Source organism: Acanthochromis polyacanthus, chromosome 12 (assembly GCF_021347895.1).
Source record: "Acanthochromis polyacanthus isolate Apoly-LR-REF ecotype Palm Island chromosome 12, KAUST_Apoly_ChrSc, whole genome shotgun sequence".
NCBI lineage: Eukaryota > Metazoa > Chordata > Actinopteri > Pomacentridae > Acanthochromis > Acanthochromis polyacanthus.
Window position 1 is genome coordinate 37,316,935 of NC_067124.1, and position 20,861 is coordinate 37,337,795.

General features: G+C 36.3%; 1 protein-coding gene across 1 annotated transcript in view; it reads right to left on the minus strand.

Annotated features, from left to right (window-relative positions):
* Positions 1–17,619, minus strand: part of shc1 (SHC (Src homology 2 domain containing) transforming protein 1) — a 49,580-nt gene extending 31,961 nt beyond the window's left edge. Inside the window, exon 1 of the mRNA XM_022204809.2 lies at positions 17,405–17,619. The gene's annotated coding sequence lies outside the window, so the exon portion shown is untranslated. The remainder of the gene's footprint in view (positions 1–17,404) is intronic.
* Between the last annotated feature and the right edge of the window lie 3,242 nt (positions 17,620–20,861).

Here is a 20,861-nt window from a genome sequence, read left to right on the forward strand (position 1 = left end):
TCATCAATTTATTCACGTAAAAATGAGCTAAAAATAGAGCGTTTGAACTAAATATTAAAAACTAAAAATTTTGCACCCTTTGCCCCAATCATGAAGCTATTATTAGTGCCTCAGCTGTGACCAACAGTCACGTGATGGAAATTCAGTAACTGCAGGCTGTATTCACACAAAACAATCAGAAAAAAAAGCATGGAAACAAATTAATAATGTAGAGAAGTTGGTATTTACAGGTCGTACAGTCACAAATACTCATTTTTTGTATTGATAACAACTGTGGGCATTTGGAAAAAATGTTGATTTGGAGGATTTTTAATTTTTATAAATTAATAATCAAAAGAAATTTAGCTTCCTTTTGATCTTTTTTTTTAAATGTTTTTTGCTATTTTACTGGCTTACATTGCATATAAGACAGATTTGAAAAATCATGACAATTCATAAAAATCACTCTAACATGTTTCATTTAAAAATTCATCAAAAACAGACTGTTAGAACTAATTACATTCTGTAAAAAACAAAAAATTCTGCACCCTTTGCCCCAATCATGAAGCTATTGATGACTCAGCTGTGACCTGCAGTCACATGATGAAAATTCAGTAACTGCAGGATGTATTCACACAAAATAGACAGGAAAAAAGCAAGTAATCAAATTAAAAAAGGAAATAAGTAAGTACTTAGAATATGCAGAGTGAAAAATTATTATTTTTTTCACTATTGATAACAGCTGTGGACACTTGGAAAAATATTAATTCTGGATGCTTTTCATTTTTACAAATTAATAAATCAAAGAAATAAAAGCTGAATTTTATAATTCTTTTTTTTTTAGGATTTTTGGTATTTAACTGAGTCATACTGAATAAAAGAGATTTGTAAGTTCTCTCTGCATCTAGTCATGATTGTGCCGTTTCTATAAAGGTGCAGGACTTTACATTGCAGAGAAAAACCGAGTCCTCAGATGACACCCTGACAAAAAGAGTCCCCACGCCACCCCGTCTGACCCCCACACCGACACCATGTGCTTCACTATTATCCACTCAGAGATGTGAAGGAGGAAAAATCAGACAATCAGACCATCAATCAGGGTCGTAAATCAATCAGTGATGTGATCGGCAGTGATCAGCGAAGACAGTTCCCTCCACCCACAGCCAGGGAAACACACCGACACACTGTGGCTCAGGGCTGCTGACAGAATCATTATGTTTTTGTGTTCCTAAAAAAAAAAAAAACTTCACATGTGAGGGCATAATTCATCCTAAATTTAGCTGAACCCACTGAACTCGGAGCAGTTTCTGGGCGTTTCTGTGCTCCTGTCACATTTTTCACTGCAAACTAAAGTCCTGCACCTTCATGGAAACAGAACAACCATGAAGAAGTGGAGAGAATTTGTGCAGAATGGCACAGTTATAATGCCATAAATCATGAAAAAAAACAAGGCTCAGTTTCTTTGTGCATTTTACAAAATAAAAAATAAAGAACTGGTAAATACACGCACAACTTTTTGCCAACAGGTACTGAAGAAAATGTGACTCCACATCACATGTATGGATATTCTATTACTTACATATTTATTTTTTTCTGTGAACACTCCCTGAATTTTTGTCACATGACTGTTGGTCACAGTTAAATCACAAAGAGCTTTTTGGTTACAATAAAGAGCGCAGAATTTTTAGTGTTTTACAGAATCTGGTTAGTTAAACCGGTTAATTTTATTTCTATTTTTTCACGAGACAAGCGGAATTAAAAAATTTGATGAAATATCGCGATTTCAACCTTGGATTGGGTTCATTATCCCAACGGAACCACAAAAGAATATGAAAGTCTGACAATTCTTTCTGCTTTTACAGCTTCTTGCTCAGAAAAATAAGTTAATTTTAGCAATTTACTAAAAGAAAACATGCATTTGAAGCCATGTTTTTGGGATCAGAGGGTTAGAAAGACGAGTGAACACACTGAACCGACTAAACCTGATGTGGTCTCCCACAGTAATCCTTTAAGTAATACCAGCGTCTCGCTTCATGTAGGATGTAATCTTCATTTTTTGAGCCTTACGCAACAGAGTTAAACAGAACCACAAACTGCAGCCTCCAAAATCAACACCTCAATAAAACTATTTAACCATTTGAGCCCCAATATCAATCAGACAGCTTTTCTTTTTGGAAAAAAAAAAAAAGCAAAAATGACTCCATTTATTGGCCAGAAACAGTAAAAACAGAGAGAATTATCTGTGATTTTTAACTTTCTGACACTCAGTGAACATGTGTCTTTTATGATTCTAGCAGAAAATAAAGTGAAATTTAAGCTTAAAATTTTGATATTAGGACATAAAATTCTAAATAAAAAAACAAGAAATTCTTCATTTTTAAAAAATCCATAGCATTAAAACTGGGTCACTTTGCGTAAAAGATTCTTCTTTACTTCTGCTTCTGCAGGGAGAACCCAAGTATGGGAACAATTTAGAGAGATTAAAGGGAAAATAAAACATATTTGAACCATAAAATAAACGCAGCATGGCTCAAAAAGAGTAAACAGAGGAGCTAGTTGTTGGGAGATACATTCAGCACGGTGAAACAAAAAGCAGCTAGTTTGAACTGGTTTTAAAAACTTTAAAGAGTTAAATATCCATCATAATATATAGTATGTATAATAATATGCCTATTTTGGATACATAGATTTTTTTAAGCTTTTTTTTTAAGTTTTGTACTTCAATTTTTCCTTTTTTTTCCACAATAAACTGCATTCTAACTGTGTCATTTTGCATAAAAAACAAGTTGTTCTGTTTCCATAGAGGTACAGGACTTTATATTGCAGTGAAATATGAACCAACAGTGAATAAAAATGAAACCGTTCGGTGCGGAGAGGGTTGAAAACACATTCTAGCTTTAACAAAGACTGGATTTATTGCAGGGCTGCGTTTGTTTTGCCCGGTTGCTCCGAATAAACCGTCAAGTAAAGGAAGTTTAATGCATTTGCAGAGCTGCACGATCACTTGCGTATCTTTTTCCACGTTCGTACAGTTGTTTAATTAAAAGAAGAAAAAAAAACAGCACAGCAGCGATATTGAAACATTTCCTCCAGACTGCTGCAGGGGAAATATTTTACATAAGACGCCACATGTGCAATAAATATGATAGGATTTCTCATCAGTCGCTGCTTTGAATAATGCTGCTGTTTTTATGCTAAACGGGTCAGAAACCTTTTCATTTCAGAGCTACAACACTTCAATAAAGTCAAATTATATTAATCTGAAACATTTCTCGGTAAGACTTTATTTCTATGCAGTGCTAGGAGGTTGAATTTATAAACATATTCCAGAATAAACCTGTAAAAAATGCTCAGAAATGTAGTCAGTAAGCTGCTAATGTAACTGAATTACTTTACATTTAGAACTTTTACTGAAGTTTATCAGATACCGTCACATGAATGTCAACCGGCAGCTCTGTTTTCAGTATTTTATAACAGTAATTTGATTTAATTTGGGCAAACAGAGGGAACGATGCGGTGGATTGGAGTGGATAAAAGGTTTTATAACACGATAACACCCAAAATAGACAGTAGTAATAGGTCTAATTCTGCACATTTATTACTTTGTTTATAATCTCCTCTGAACACAGCAGCTTGGCGACTACTTTATTGATTTACTAGGTCATGTTTTCCATCTGCTAAATGGGAAATTCTAATTTTGTGCGACGGAAAAATCTCTATAATTGAACACGTGACATTGACCAATAATATTTTACATCTTAGTAAACACGTTTAGCCTTCAGTCTACATTTTTTATACTCGTATTTACTTAGATTTTTATTCTTTATTTTTAGGGCACCTTTGTGAATAAGAAATAAAAGCATGAGAAGTGTCAGCCCTGACATGGCAGAAATTGGGCTTTGGCAGATTTAAAACATTTATTTTAAACTGCAATCCTGCAAAGAATCCTCATTTTTACCAAGTACATCAGTTATCTGATGGTCTTTTTTCTACAATGCCAACAGAATGCCATATTGAAAATTAATTAAAGTGTGATTTTTATTTAATTATGACACCTTTTCTCCTAACTGAACAAACAATGTCAAGTTCTCAAGTCCAATATTCAGTATTTTTACAAATATTAGTCGCATATTATAGAAATTGTCCCTTTTTGTGTGAGCAACTGTTGGGATTTATATGAATTCATGAAGAGTATTGTGCATTAATTCACTTGTTTTGGACACTAAATGAGTCTTATCTATTAATACTACTTATCGATCTGTTTTTTGAATATGAAAATGCTTTTTTCTCTAAAACATTTTACAGTAAATCTTTAAAAATCTTGCACAAACTAGCCCTGAAGCCAGCTGACGGTCGAAAAACCGCGAACCCAGACAAACGGTTTACTTCTATTTCCTCACTTTCTACTCATCAGTTTTTATTTTCCGTTTTATCCGACCGGTTTTCCGTTGTAATACCATCTTCCTGAGGATCCTCTTTCTGGCTCGTCTGTTTGCAAACCGTGTTCTTGAAAGGTGCCACAAAATAAGGCTATTAAAGTTAATATTAATGTGAGTTTTAAAGACTTAATATTTATACGTGTTCATTAAATCAGGGATCAGCCGATTATTGGATCTGATATTCAGCATTTTTCACATTGTTTTTCACTTTAAGATAAATTTGCAATAAATTAAATGAATTATTTTGAAATATGGTAGTTCAGATGCAATCTTGAAAACTTTTCTTATAATTAAAAATACGTAGAACGTGAGGAAACAAATCAAGCTTTGTAACCGAGTTTGTTTTTTCTGAATTTTTGACACCACAATTTTAATAATAATGATAGCAGTAGTAGCAATATTAATTACTTCAACTACTGTGTAACACTTCTGAGGAGGAGGAGGCCAAATTGTACTTTAAGTCCGTGTCCAGGAGCAGTTTCAGGTATTCTAATTCTACTTTAAGTGTTTATCTCCGTGTCCAGGAGCACTTTCATGTATTCTAATGAGCCCCTTCACCACAGTGCCGCCGTGTGTTTCTCACCGGCTGCTGAATGCTTCACATTTCTTACCATATATTCCATCGGCCAACCGGCTGCCTGAGATCTGAAACCCTAAAAACACCAAAGTGCACATCAGCAGGCGGTTCACACATTCACAGGAGCCAATCGCAGCGCCGCGGCCGCTCCACTCCCAGCATGCTTTGCTCCCGGGATCGGCTGCGGAGAGGGGTCATGGGACCGCCGAGATACGGAACAGAGATGCAGCGCCGACATGAGAAAGCGGGAGAAAGGAAGCGCAGGAGGAGGCAGTGATCCAGCGAGCATGTCGAAACAAACCCTGTGGAATGAAAGGAATTAGCTGCATGTAGGACGGCCGTGTCTCGGCCTGCACAGCAAAAAAACAAACAAAAAAAAAACACAACGTGTTTAGGTTTCTGTGTGGAAGACTGAGGAAGCAGCAGGAAGTCAGTAAATACTAGGAGAGACAATCTGCACTGGAAAAAAATAGTAAATTTTTTTTAAATAAATACAAATTACTTTTATTTCACAGAGTTTCTTGTTTTGCTACATTACAGATATCTACTGAAATGACAGAAAAACGTATTTATTTACATATGGAAAAATAATATTTGCAATGACAATGAATTATGGTACACGCCACAAAATTTCACTATTTTCACTGCATTAAAATTAGTTTAAAAAGCATTTTGTTAAATAGTTATTATTAAGATATTATAAAAAAAACGACTTGAAAGAAAATGTCTGTATATTATATATATTGTTTATTTTTCTTCTTCAGGAAATATGTAATAAAATGACTGAAAAAGCACTAATTTACATGCAAACTGTAAAAATAAACACATTTCTGAAACGCTGTATGTGAAGCATTTGTACTTTTAAGTTCTTTGTTATTTTACCATTTTAAATTTACACCATTTTACTGTATTTAAATCTGATGAATATATTATTTCTTATAGATTTTTAAAAAATGCATATTAAGGATTTAAATATAGTAAATATCATACTAAATAGATTTATTATCTAGCTATCTAAAAATATTTACTGTTTTTCAGATTATATGTCATAAAATCACAGAAAATGTACTGATTTGCATGTAAACAAAAAAATCTGAAATATTGTACAATAAACAATTATTTATCAAGTTATTTATTATTTCACCATTTCAAATGTACACCATTTTACTGTATTTAAATCTGATAAATATATTATTATTTTACAGATTTTGTTACAAATTTTACATTAAGGCATTTCATAGTTTGTTTTTTTAAATCTGTATTTTATACAAATGGTAAATTGCTTGTCTAATATTTTACAGATATTTTGGATTTTTTAAAAAGAAAAAATATGCATATTAAATATATAAATATAGTAAATATTTTCCTAATAATATAAACATTTACTGTTGCTCAGAAAATAATGTAAATAATAATATTGTGTAATATTATTATTATATTATTTTCTGAGCAACAGAAAATAATGTAAATAATATTAAATAATAATATTGTGCAATAAAATCCCAGAAAAAGCACTGATTTATATGTAAACTGTAAAAAAAAAGACACTCATTTTTAAACTTTTTTTTTTTTTACATTACAGCATTATGGTTATTATTTTTTAATGTATTTTTTGTAATGTTGAACCAAATAAATCCTGAGAGACTGTGGACACCGTGTAGGAAATTAATTTATATCACCTATAAAAAATAAAACAGCTCAAAACGGTGCATCATTTCCACAACAAAAACTGTACTCTCCACAGTTTTTTACAGTGCTTGAACGTCAGATTCCTCCAGAACATGTTTTCCCAGCGTGGTTTAGATGCTGCAGGGCCTCGTCTGCTCTGACTGTCCGGCTGAGTGTGTGTTTATATGTGTAATGTGATTTGACCCGGCCTCCTTTAACGCAAACCGGGCCTGAGATGAGCGAGGACTGGCTGACGGGCCGAGCCGCTGACCTTTCCCCCGCTGGACCGCTGCCAGTCCGGGCTGCTGCCGAACATCAGCTCACATTACGGAGACGAGAGCAGAGAAGAAGAGCAGAGAAGAAGCTTCGCATGCAGGCAGGCAGGCAGGCAGGCAAGGACACGGGCAAATAAACTGCAATCGACAATCAGAGCCACATTAGATTATCCAGGCATCCAGCGGGGAGGTCGGTTTCAGAGCTAACCAGCGAACATGTGAGCCGGCTATTTTGGGCAGTGCCAGCCCCCTTCCACCACCCCCTCCAACCACACTCCCACATCTCTATCTGCTGCCATCATTCCCTTCCTGCTGCCGCCGCCGGCCTCGCTCCACTTACAACTTCCACTTACAACTTCCTCCCCTCCGCTGCTGCAACAGTTTATTGGCCACAAACTGTTATTTCATCAGCGAAACTCTCCGAGCGCCATCTTTTAATGCATCTGCAGCGTCGGCCAGGATCGAAACTGCTTGGTCAGGGTTTGTTTGCAGACGTTTCTCGGTTTAGCCCTCTGAAATCCAAACTGGGTGTATCATTTGTTTGCATGTTTCCCTCAATTTTGCCACAATATAAAGTCGCACGCCTCTATGGAAACAGAAGAAGGAGAGAGAACTCCAGTCATGATGCTGTAAATCTGGAAAATCTAGGAAAAAGTTGAATTTCTTTGACAAATATTTTACAAAAACTGAAATAAATGTGGCACCGACATGAAACAACACCGTCCTAAGTGTCCACAAGTGTTACTAATACTGAAAAAAACATATACTCATTTAAATGCTCATTTAACTCCCACATTTTTCATTTATTTCTGTACTTCTCTGCTATCGTCTCTGTCTAAACATAACCTGATATTCACCAGAAACTCAGAATTTTTGTCAACTAACTGTTGGTCACACCCGAGTCACCAAAAGCTTCACATTTACATCAAGGATCACAGAATTTTTTGATTTTTGCAGAACATATTTAAACTGAATGGTTTATTTTTGAGAAATTCCTAAGTCAGACACAGAATAAAGCGATTTTGATAAAATACCAGGATTTCAAGCTGAGATTTCATTAAATCTCCCGACAAAACGCACGACAGACAGTTTGTAGCTGATAAATCGTGTAATTTTGACAGATTTTTTAAAAGATAAAATGCTTTTTAAACCCTTTTGGCCTTCAGAGGATTCAGTCAGAACTTCTCAAACTTTATTTTAACTCAGAAAAACAACACAAGCTGCAGAGTTTGACGGAAAGTTTTAAATTTCATCACGGCAGAACCGAACAACAGAGCAGAGGATTTATCATGATAAAATGTTCAATTTCAGTCGACAATGATGAATATTTATCACTTTAGTGGTCTAGTTTTAAAGAAGACCAACAGAAATAAAGGTTTAATTCAAATTAAGTCATTTTAACCCATTTATTGAGACACACGTGTGATAATTTAATGTAAACCTGACACTGAAAAATAATACATTTAGACGAAGAAATAAGAATAAAAAGGATAAATAAGTGATCTCACCTTTACATAATAAATTATAAAGAAACTAAAACCATCCAGGTGTGCCTCAAAAGGAAAAGAAGTATTGTTTGGTAACATCAGGTCCAATAAATCAGGTTGAGGTGAACGTTAATCTCTCATCGTCAACAACCCTAAAGTCATAAATCCTCATTAAAGTCTGGTCTGCCAACACAATTTCCTCTATAGACAGTTTTCCTATTGTGCACTGAAACCACTTTATCTATTTATAGTAGATAGCTGCAGCAGATTGTGTTATATCAGCAAATCTGCTTTTACTTTTCATCTGCTCAGAGAGCAGCACTGATTTTATCACTGTTTTATTTTTAAAAAATGGTTACAACCAGTTTAAACTACATTTAAAAGTATCTACCACTTGTCAGCCGGATCTCACTGGTGATTTATTTTTAATCCGAGATCAGTAGAGGGGATAATGTGGAGCAGGAAACAGTCACAGCAGCTCCGCCTCGGACAGATTATGTAAAATAAAGTGATCATAAATCAACCTTTTTATGCAGAGGACAACCTGTTGCATTGCCTCATGTAGAATAAAGAACAAGAGAGGAGCTCTAACCTGCAAGAAACAGGTAACTTCTTAAAGATTTCTGCAAAAATAGAGAGTAAAGATGATAAAGTAGGTGATAGAATGATTGCACTAATAGCCGAAACAGAGTTATTCTGTGTCTGATCTGCTTAGAACGCTCTTATCATGACCTCTAGACATTTAAAATGATATCTGTGAAATTTTCCTTTGCCATATTAAAAAGTTTCTGAGATAACTGCAGCCTTCGTCCCACCTTCAGGAGGTTTTTTCCACACATTTAAATCCGAATCTGTTTGAACAACAACATCTCTGAAACTACTAAAGATAAAAACTGATTATGAAGCTGCAATATTGACAAGTAGACAAAAGAAAGTCTGAATATCGCAGAGTTGAAATATGAAAAAGAAAGGGGAAACTGCTGTATAGAAAGTCCTAGCTGATGCACCGATAAAGCAGAAGTCGACTACAGTAGTGAGGTTTTCTGGACCGCACGTAGCTGCAGGTCACGTGAACGCCAAACTAAACATGTAGAATACTTTAATGTGTGATATTTGGTCACGGCAATGAGTAAAAAGTTTGAGCTTTCATCGCTGACTGAGCAGGTTTGACAAGTCGTAGCACAAAAATTAAAATATTGGTAGAAAGTTTTAGAATAGAAGACTTGGAATTCTGATTTAATACCGTGAGAAATAGGACCGAATATTTAAGGTTTTTATCTTTAATAGTTGCTGAGATATTGTTGTCCAAACAGCCTCAAATTTTAATGCGACAAAAGCGGGTCGATGTGCAATTACTACGAAAAATTATCTTTAAAAGCATCCGATATGTTAGGCTAAAAAATCACAAATATCTGTATAAGTATCCTTACTTTATGGAATAAAACTTTCAGACACAGTGGAGATAGTTGAGCAGAATCTTCTCGAAAGATGAGAAGATTTAATACGGAAAGAGTCAAAAAAAATAGTTGGAAATGTTTGATAGTTTCACATAAATGCATCAGATGCAGTTTAAATGCACAAAACTAAAATGAGAAGTTCGGTTGCATGAGCAAATCTCAGGACTTAATGTTTATGGAGCACAAACTCATTCCTTTATCAGGATTTATTCTTATTTATGTGTGTAAATATATTTATCTGACTTGCTTGTACATGAAATTATCACCTGTGTTCCGGAATAAAGAGGAATAAATTAACCAAAATTAAACCTTTGTTGTTGTTTTTATGAAAAACAGGTAATCAAAAATGCTCATAAATCATCTATACTGGCTGAAATTAAACTTTATATAGAGATAAATCCTGGTTATGTTGAATTCGCTTTGTAGTATATTCCTCTGACTGCAAACTGATCTCGTATATTGTGAGAAGAAAAGCTCCTGTGGACCTGATCTGCAAGAAAACGCAACTTCTGACAGGTTCAAGCTCAGTTTTCTTCAAGATTAAGATGATATCTGCCAATATGACAATCACAGAAACCGATACAGGATGCAGCAGTTATCACAGTTCTGCTTTTTCCTGCAAACTTGACGGAGGCTGCGCCCATGTTTGAGATCACGCAGGCCGAGATTTCCATTAGTCTGCGGCTGCACTGAAGCGGCGTGTTGCAGCGAAGCGAGCGCCGCAGGAGGAAGCACCGCCGAGGCCCGGGCCCATTGTGTAGCAGCAGCAACGGACAACCACACGCTACGACCTCAAAAACAAACTCCTACGGCCCGTTTCCACACCGACGGACGGACGTACACATCAGACACCCACACGAGTCTCCACGTCCTGTCAGGAGTTCAGTTCGACACTAATATTCACGCTAATGTTTCCACTGACTGCTTGTTTAAATCCCCTACAATAACCACTGATGATGAAATCACAGAAAGACTGCAATAACCTCCTTTCCAGTTCCATAAAAACAACATTAAATTGTATCTGCAGTTGTAACTAATGATTGTTTCCACTGCCTATCTATCTGTTGATCGCATTTTTTAATCAATCAGTGTCAGAAAATGGTTAAAAAAATTAAAAAAATGTCGACCAACATTAGCCAAAGCTCCAGATGATGTTTTAAAGTAGCTTATTTTTTTCCCACTATCTCAATTTATTCTGTCGCAGAGGAGGAAAGAAACCAGAAAATATTCACACCTAGGACTTTGCTGACATTTATTACATTTAAAATTGCAGCTCTACAGTGAAATTAATGCTGCAGGTAGTAATTATTTTCATTTTTTTTTTTAGTTGTTTGGCTTCTAAAATACCAGAAAATAGTGAAAAATACAACTTACTACAACCTGAAGTTGAGCTGCAACAATTAATCCATTAATCAAATGGTTAATCAGAGAAAAGACAGTCTAAATTCTGTGATTACAGCATCTTAAATGTGACTATTTCCTGGTTTCTTTCCTCTTCTGTGACCGTAAACTGAGTATCTTCGAGAAAAACAAGACATTTGCCGACACTGACGGACATTTTTCTGACATTTTAAAGACAAAACTGCTAATATTGATTAATCCAGAAACGACAAAAGCCCAAGATGATGCCTGAAGAGTAACTTGCTTTATCCACAGCTGTCACAGAGGAGGAAAGAAATCAGAAGAAGAAGCTGCAGTCAGCGAATTTAGCTTTTTTCCTGTAAAAAGAGACTCAAACTGACTGATTGTTAAATAAATTGCACATTAATTTAATTAACTCTTGCAGCTCTAATTGACTCATTAGTCAGCTAATCTTTTCAAGTTAATCTGAGAATACTGTGGCGTCTAACTGGGCTGCAATTGACAAATATTTTCATTATTGAGTGTTTTTTCAATAATCGATTAGTTGTTTGGTCGATAAAATGTCATAAAATGTTTCCTAACGTCCAAGACGACGTCCAAAAATAGCCTGTTTGATCAATAATCCAAATATATTCTGTTTATTGTCACAGAGAAGGAAAGAAGCCAGAAAATATTCACCTTTAAGAAGCTGAAATCACAGAATTGTGTGTTTTTTCCCCTTAAAAAATGACTCAAACTGATTAACTGCACAAGTAAAGATTAGCTGTTGCAGCTCTAATCGACTCACCGATCAATTAACTAATCTTTTCAAGTTAATTTGACAATATTGCTGCACGTAACTGGGCTGAAACCAAGAAATGTTTTCATTATCGAGTAATTGGTTAGTTGTTTTGGCCCCATGAAGTCGTCTTAAAGTGTCAGAAGCTTCAACATGTTAACAGCAGCTCAGTAGCAGAGTTTAATCGAGGCTAATATCGGCGCTAACGTTCTCCTCATGTATAAAAATCACAGCTGATTTCCGGACTGGGTCGTGTGTCCGTCTGCAGACCTGTCAAAGCTCGGTCCGTAACAATCCTGCCGTCCCGTCAATCACGGCCGAAGCTTTAACCGGCGACTGATCGGGTTTGAGCAGAGCCGGACAGATCCAATTTTAATCGTCGGAGATGCTCGGCTCCGACTGACAGATCGGACTGTCTGCGTTTGTCCTGATAGATATATATACGTGTGTGTTGATGTGTTGTTGACTGGACCTTCTCTTCGCCTCCAGTTCATCAGCGCCGATAACTCCCGGCGTGTAACGTGGTGTCAGGGGCTGCCGGTGTGTCCGACCCTGATAAGACGCCTTCAGTCGCCTCAATCATCCCTCCTGCCCTTCACTCTGTTTCCATAATAGTTTGTCTGTCCTTCACTCGCTCGTGGTGAACTTTAACTCCGCCACGCTGACCCTGTTTCGACACATCTGAGGGATGTTTTCAGTCTCCATGGGTACGATCAGCACAGAAGAAGCAGTGGAGGTTATATGGTCTGATTGCGTACAGATTGCTGGTTTAATCCCCCATAATAATCACAGTCAATACTGCAATAACCGAGTCTCTTCCTTCTTCCAACTCCATAAAAATAACATTTTACTGTACCTGCAGCTGCAAGTAATGATTGTTTTCATTCTCAGTTAAACTGTCAATCAAATTCTTTGATCAATAAATGGCGTTTTTGGTCTTTAAAATGTCAGAAAATGGTGAAAAATGGAAATCAGTGTTTCTCAAAGTCCAAGGTCACATCCTCGAAACCCAAATATATTCAGTTTACTGCCATAAAAGAGGGAAGAGACCACATAAAAACGGCATTATATTGTACCTGCAGCTGCGACTAATGATTGTTTTCTTTCTTGATTAATCTGTCAATCACTTTGTCGATCAATCAATCAGCTGTTCGGTCTTTAAAATGCCAGAAAATGGTGAAAAATGTCAGTCACATCCTTAAGAGATGCTTTTCTTGCACGATGGGCCAGCTTGCTTTGACCAAAACCCAAATAGATTCAGTTTACTGCCATAAAGGAGGGAATAAACCACATAATAATAACATGATATTGTACCTGTAGGTGCAACTAATGATTGTTTGCATTGTAGATTCAGCTGTCGATGACTTTTTTGATCAATAAATTGGGTTTTTGGTGTCTAAAATGCCAACAAAAATGGTGAAAAATGCAGATTAGTGTTCCTTAAAGTCCTCAAGAGTGGCTTGTTTTGGATCTGGACCAGCTTGTTTTGTCTATAACCCGAAGATATTCAGTTTACTGTCATAAAGGAAGCAAGAAATCCCATAATAATAACACTATAGTGTAAATGAAGCTGCAACCAACGGTTATTTTGATTCTCACTAAATTTGTTGGTCACTATTTTGGCCTCTGACATTTCAGAAAAGAGTGAAAAATTTTCTCAAAGTCCAAGACGACAAACATTTTGTCCAAAGATATACAATTTACCATCACAGAGGAGGAAAGAAGTCAGAAAATATTCACTTCTACGGAGCTTCAGTCAGAGAATTTAAGATTTTGATGACATGTAATCAATTCTAACTGCAGCTCTAGTTTCTAATTAATGCTGGAACGAATAATTATTTTCATATTCAATTAACTGATTAGTCATTTGGTCTCAAAAATGTCGAACTGCAACAACTATTCCATGAATCAAATGGTTAATAAGTAACTCTTTTAAATAATCAATTAATCTGTCCGAGTCATTTTTGAAGTAAAAAAGTGAAAATTCTCAGATTGCAGCTTCTTAGATGTGAGTATTTTCTGCTTTGTTTCCTCCTCTGTGACAGTAAACTGAATATTTTTGGACATTTGTCATATGTAGGAAGCACTAGCGGACATTTGTCACTGCCTTCCGACAGTTTACAGTCCAAACAACTGATCGATTAATCTAGAAAATAACTGACAACAGAAATGCATAACACCTGCAGCCTTATTAGACACTGCAATATTGTCAAAACTAAGTCAGAGAAGATTTGGAGAATAATCAATGAGCTGATCAGAGCTTGATAAATTGTTCGACCAAACAACTAATCGATTAATCAAGAAACAATTCGGCTTCCCTCTCACATAGCTTTAGTTTAAAACGCTAACTTTGGGGCTTCAGCTGATGATTATTGTCTAGATATTGACGGATTATCAGGTTATTGGATCAGATATTGAGCCTGTCTCTAAAGATCAATGTGTTTTTTTTGCATCCGAGACCACATTTTACAGAATCTGCTTCTGCAAGCGAAGGCTGCAATTTATATTCATTTAAGATGAATGTTGTGCAATGATTCACTTGTTTTGGTGACTAAATGAGTTTTACTGTAATCATCTGCAGACAGGCGTTCTGATGATAACCGGTTCATGAATCACTCCTACTTCCTTTGTCTGCGGTTGGATTTAAACAAACATAAAAAGAAAAAAAAAAATCAAACCTTCTACAAAGAATCTTTAAAAAATGTGGCTTGTATCTGACCTCAGTCCTGAATCTCTTATGAGGAAGTTGTAGACACTGCGCTGAAGTAAACAGGACTTAAGTGTTTAAATTAGCGATCAACCACTGATCGGCCACAACGGTTAGGTCAAAAGATGGTGAGAAGTCAATGTTTCCCAAAGGCCACGATGAAAAATGTGTCGTTTTCCCCAAAGATGATCAGTTTTCGGACAAAAAGGAGTAATGAAATCAGAAAATATTTACATTTACGAAGGTGGAATCAGAGAATTTCTACCTTTTGTCTCAAAAAACAACCAAACTGGACAACAAAACGACTATGTAATCGGTCAATGCAGCTATAATCAACTCATTAATCAGTCAGTCTTTGGAGCTCTAACTTAAATTGAGAATATTATGGTGTCTAATTAGGGCTGCAACTATTGAGGAATAATTTCTAAATAAGTCCATTAGTTGATGGGTCTTTAAAATGTCAGTTAACGTTTCCAAAATGTCCTCAAATATATTCAGTTTACTGTCATAGAGAAGGAAAGAAAACGGAAAATATTCAGATTTAACAAGCTAAAATCTGAAAATTTTTGCTTTTCCCCCTCAAAGTTACTCAAACTGATACAAAACTTAAAATAGACAACTAATTGACTAAATGTTGCAGATCAACCAAACCTCTCAAATCTAACTTCATTTATGAATATCGTGATGTTTAATGCGTCTAATCAAGCTGCAACAAACAATTATTCTCATTGTTGAGTCTTTTCTGCATCAATCAATTAGTTGGTTGGTCTGTAAAATGTCAACTAGTGTTTCCTAAATGTCTTTTGCCCCAAAAAAATCTTTTTACTGTCATAGAAGAGGAAGAAAACAGACAATATTCACATTTAAGAAACTGCAATCAGAGAATTTAGACTATTTTTCTTACTTACGAGTAGATTTGGTTAAAATATTTGACAACAAATGGACAAACTGATTAATAATTGCAGCTTTAATTAGTTTATTAATCAGTCAGGACGGTCACAGAGGAGAAAAAAATGAAAATATTCACATTTAAGAAGCTGGAATCACAGAATTTAGACTTTCTCTTCATGACAAAGTCACTCAAACTGATTAAATGATTATTAAATCTTTGCAGCACTAATTAAGGCTGCAACTAGTGAATATTTATATTGCCGATTAACTGATTAGTTGTTTGGTTTCTGAAATGTCAAAATACAGTTTACAGCTGCAACAATTGATTGATTAATCTAAAAGATGTTGACTATTAAACTGATCAGCAACTATATTGATCATCAAATGATCAGTCTGAGTGATTTTTAAGGAAAAAAGTCCGAGTTCTGTGATTTCAGCTTCCTAAATGTGAATATTTTCTCGTGTCTTTGCTCCTTTGTGAAAGCAAACTGAATTTTGTAGTTGTGAAAGAACAAGATAAGTTTCTTCATCTCTGGGAAACTCAGCATTTTCAACATTTCCTGACATTTCAAAATGAAATAGTTGATGATTAATTTAATTTGACAATTATTAATTGCAACTCTTGTATCTAATTAAGGCTGCAACTAGCAGGGGTTTTTTTTTTACACTGTTGATTAATCGGTTAGTTGTTTGGTCTCTAAAATGTCAGAAAATGGTGATAAATTCAGTTTACAGCTGCAACAATGCATCCATTATTCAAATAGAGGTCAACTTTAAAGTGGTCGGCAACTTTTTTGATAATGATCAAATCTGATTGAGTCACTTTTTAAGAAAAAAAAGTCTAAATTCTGTGATTCTAGCTTTTTAAATGTGAACATTTTCTGGTTTCTTTGCTCCTCCGTGAAAGTCAGCCTGAATATCTTATGGTTGTGAAAGAACAGGATACTTTTCTTTGTCTTTGGCAAACAATAAACAACATTTTCACCATTTATTGACATTTTAAAATGAAATTGTTGAATCATTTCAGGTGGCAATTACTCATTGCGGCTGGGCGTCTAATTAAGGCTGCAACTAGTAATTATTTACATTATTGATTAATCAATTCATCATTTGGTCTCTAAAATGGTGAAAAATAAAGTTTACAGCTGCAACATTACATCTATTAATCAAATAAATGTCAACTTTAAACTGATAAGCAACTTTTTGGATGATCATGAAATCTGATTGAGTCATTTTTAAAGAAAAGAAGTCTAAATTCTGTGATTCTAGCTTTTAAAATGTGAATATTTTCTGGTTTCTTTGCTCCTCTGTGACAGTAAAATGAATAGCTTTGGTTTTCTTGGCCTTTGGGAAACACTGATCAACATTTTCACCATTTCATAACGAAACAGTTGATGATTAATCGATTGATCATCAGCTCCGGTGTGTAACAGGCTGCAAACACCACGTCCGTGAAGTTCTCTCCGGTTCTGAGTCGATTTCTCAACATTCAACCACCACTGTGGCAGAAGCTACACTCACTCTGCTCCTCTGAGGCTTCAGGCTCAAACACTGAAACCTAAAAAACTCGTCTGACAGCAGGAGGGGGAACAAGTCAAACATTCAGCTCAGCTATTTTACGGTAACCCGAAGCACAAACATGCAGAACAACAAAGCACAAAGACGCGTTCCTCCAACTTTGGAGACGTCCGTGGAGGCTGACGCACGGCGCGGCGCGCACGGTCCAACCAACAACCAACCATGCCCCGAAAAGAAGTGTGGTCAACTTTTAACGAGCAACTCACCAGCTCTGTTTCTCCCTGCGCCTCCACTGGCCCTCCTGCCCGCCGAGCTGCCGCCGCCGCCGCGTAAAAACTTCAGCTCCGGTTCATCCAACCGGACAAAAAGTCTCGATCGGTTCCGTCCGCCGGGCGCCGAACTCTTTGGGTAGAAACTTCATAAGAGATGAGTGTGAACTTCTTCTTTCCTCTCCCTTTCCTTTCCTTCCTCCTCCCCCTTGCCTCCCCCCCTCCACGGTCACGACAGAAGCCACTTCCGCGAAACAAATGGCAACGTCATCTGGCCGCGGATCCTGTGTGTGTGCGCGCGTGTGTGTATGTGTGTGTCTCTGTGTGTGTGTTTGTGTATGTGTGTGTGTGTTTGGCCCCGTTTTTTTTCTTTTTCTTTTTGCACCTGGACTGGTTAGTGCGGATTGCGTAAAAGTAGAAATCCCTCATCGCAGAAGCCAAAAGTTAAAGTTTAAGTTACCGAGAGCAGCTGTGTCTCACTCCTAAGTTTTGTTTTCGTTCTGCGGTCACCATCTAAAACCACAGCTGCCTTTATTTGTTCACAAGCAAAAGTTCACTTCTCTGTCATCTAATACACGCTTTTCAGCAACAAACACTTTTGATGTTTGAGCTCAGAATGACTCATCTTCAAGCCAAATGTCGCTTTATTGTGAAATTTAAACAATAGATTTCTTCTGGCTGGAAATGACACGAACAAGTGAAAAACACAGAAAGACATTGTGTTAGGGATGATAGTGATAGATTTTTATGTTTTCTTTTTCCATTTTCACTAAAATAATGCCATGTCCTTGTTGCATTTTTTTTCAGAAAATACAGCTTCCAGATGTTTCTACCATGTTCTAGAGCATTCTAGCACACTATAAAGTGAGAACAGATGATGCAGTAGTTCTCTACTCAGCTTCTAGTGAAGATCTCATTGAGGACCTCCAGTTGCACGTTGTTGTTGCTCACGAGACATTTAAAGACTATAAAGTCAGACAAATTGTGATTTATAATGAGTTTTGTTCAACTAATGTATTGCTTATGGCTGGAAATTGCAGAAACAAGTGACAAAAAAGAGTAAAAAAAAACATGTTAGAGATGATAAAGTGGACCTATTTAAATAATGCATGGGCAAATTAATTATATTCCTGAAAATTGGTGCAACTTTTTCAGCAAATACAGCTTTTTCCAAATGGTCCTGGTAAGTTCCACCATGTTCTAGAGCGTTTTAATACTCTTACAACAGCAAAATGTAGTAGTTCTCTAGTCACGAGCTCAATGAGGACCTCCAGATCCACATTTTAGCTGCTCACAAGACATTTAAAGTCATATCCAAGTGTTTTCAAGGATCAACACCAAGAGCATCCTGATGAATGTGAGCACTTCTGGTAGCAACATGTCCATCAGACACTCCAGCAGACCAACAACAAGGCTGGTCTCCATGGATCAGACCAAGGAGGACTCCACTTCTCCAAGACAGACACACTAAAGCTCAGCTGAACCTGCAGCACTTCTCTACTCACTTACTGCTCAGTTACAAGTCATGTCTGAAGGAAACGGCATCATGAGAAAAGAGGAAACATGGAGATTGTGGAGGAGAACATCAGACAGTCTGCAGAAAAACTGCTCCTTGGGCAGCATTGGAGCTTCCAACAAGACAATGATGTGAAACATGGAGGAAAAGTGATGAAGAAATGAAGAGAAAAGAACGAGAAGATGTTGGAGCGGCCCAGCCAGAGCCCAGACCTGAATCCATCCAGAATGTGTGGAGGAAGTGAAGAGCAGAGTGATGGACAGGAAGCCTTCAATGAGCTGGAGATGGACACTTGGAGGAACTAAAGCCCAGTGGAGACCTGCAGAGACACTGTTACACTAGAACTACTGATGTGGAGGAAAATAAAGACTTACTGAGGAAGGATATGAAACATTTTGGACAAAATAACAGAATGTCTTGTTACCTTTCATCACTTGTTCATGTAATTTCCAGCCAGAAAAAGTAATTGATCAAATAAAAACATCACTATAAATGTAATTCTGGTACAGGGATGAATAAATATGTTTTTAATTTTATGTATTCCTTGTAGGTTTCAAGCCACATCTCTTCCTCGTGACTCCCCACACACTTTCATAAAGTTCGGTTTGATCATTTTCAACAGTCTGGTGGTGGGAAGCGATAACTTTATCTCTGCAGGCTGCAACCTAAAAATACCACCAACAGGTAAACATGCCCCTGAGAAAGACACTTAATCCCAGCAGCTCACATGCTCTCAGGGAGGATCTTTACCTACAGGCCACGGGAAACATTTAGTCCTGTCATCATAGGTGTAAATAAGAAAAACAAATGTGCAACGGCTGAGTTCCTTTTAGGTCCTTCACTTTCGCTGTATGCTGACTGTCTGCGACACAACAGGGCCTTTGTTATTAGTGACAACGGTGCTTTTATGACATGTGAACTTATCCGTGAAACAAGTCGTACAGTATGGAAACCTACTTCTGCCAAGAAAAAGCTATGAACACATACAGAAATTACACAAATAACAGGATTTATAGAAAGTGAAAGTGACAACCTGAACTGAAATTTTAACTAAAATTATGACGCAGGGCATGTTGTCTCAGAATTATCACTGACATCATGATTTCTTTGGTTTACATTTTTCATAATCTGAATCGTGACTTTGATATTGTCTTCTACCATAAGTGTGACATAATAAAACATTATATATTTATATAGTTATAAACCTTTTATTTTTGTTGTTCCCAAGCAAAGAAGGACTATCATACCTTCATCTGCAAGAAACTAAATAATCTTATAATTGCATTTCAAATTGTGGAAACATTTTATTCACCCTTAAAGGTTGTATTATTTCCTCTAAATTATATATAACTGCTTAAGTTATAGGCATAGATATCAGGTTGGATACTGTATCCTCCCCAATAAAAATGTAAAAAAAAGTTAAAATGACTAAAATAATTACTAATAGATGCAGCAATACCTTAGTTTGTCATTTTTCTGTAACATAAAATACACAGATATGTGCGATTTGTCTTGAATTTGCAGAAAATTTTGAACATGAACAGAAACCTTGCTTAAACTTGTGTGACCTGTTAACATCTGGAGGTTTTAAAATAATTGAAAGGATGTGAAAAAGTGCCATGTGCACATTTAAAGAGGTTACTTCCCCAAAAGACAAGACAAAAAACAGGACAGAAGAATAAATCATGCTGGAGTATGTGTTGATTCAGCAGGAGCATTATGAAATGAGAAAAGCTGATCTGCTGCAGAATCAATATTTGAAAGCATCACAGAATGTTTGAGAGCCTCACTGCATTATTTTCCACCATATTTTGATTTATTTTATCAGCTGGAGCTTGAATTTTGTGTTTTTCTTTACACAAATGAAGACATTTGATGTGGTAAAGGTAAAAACTGGCACATAAAAAAATCACTAGAATACTGGAAATAATATATATG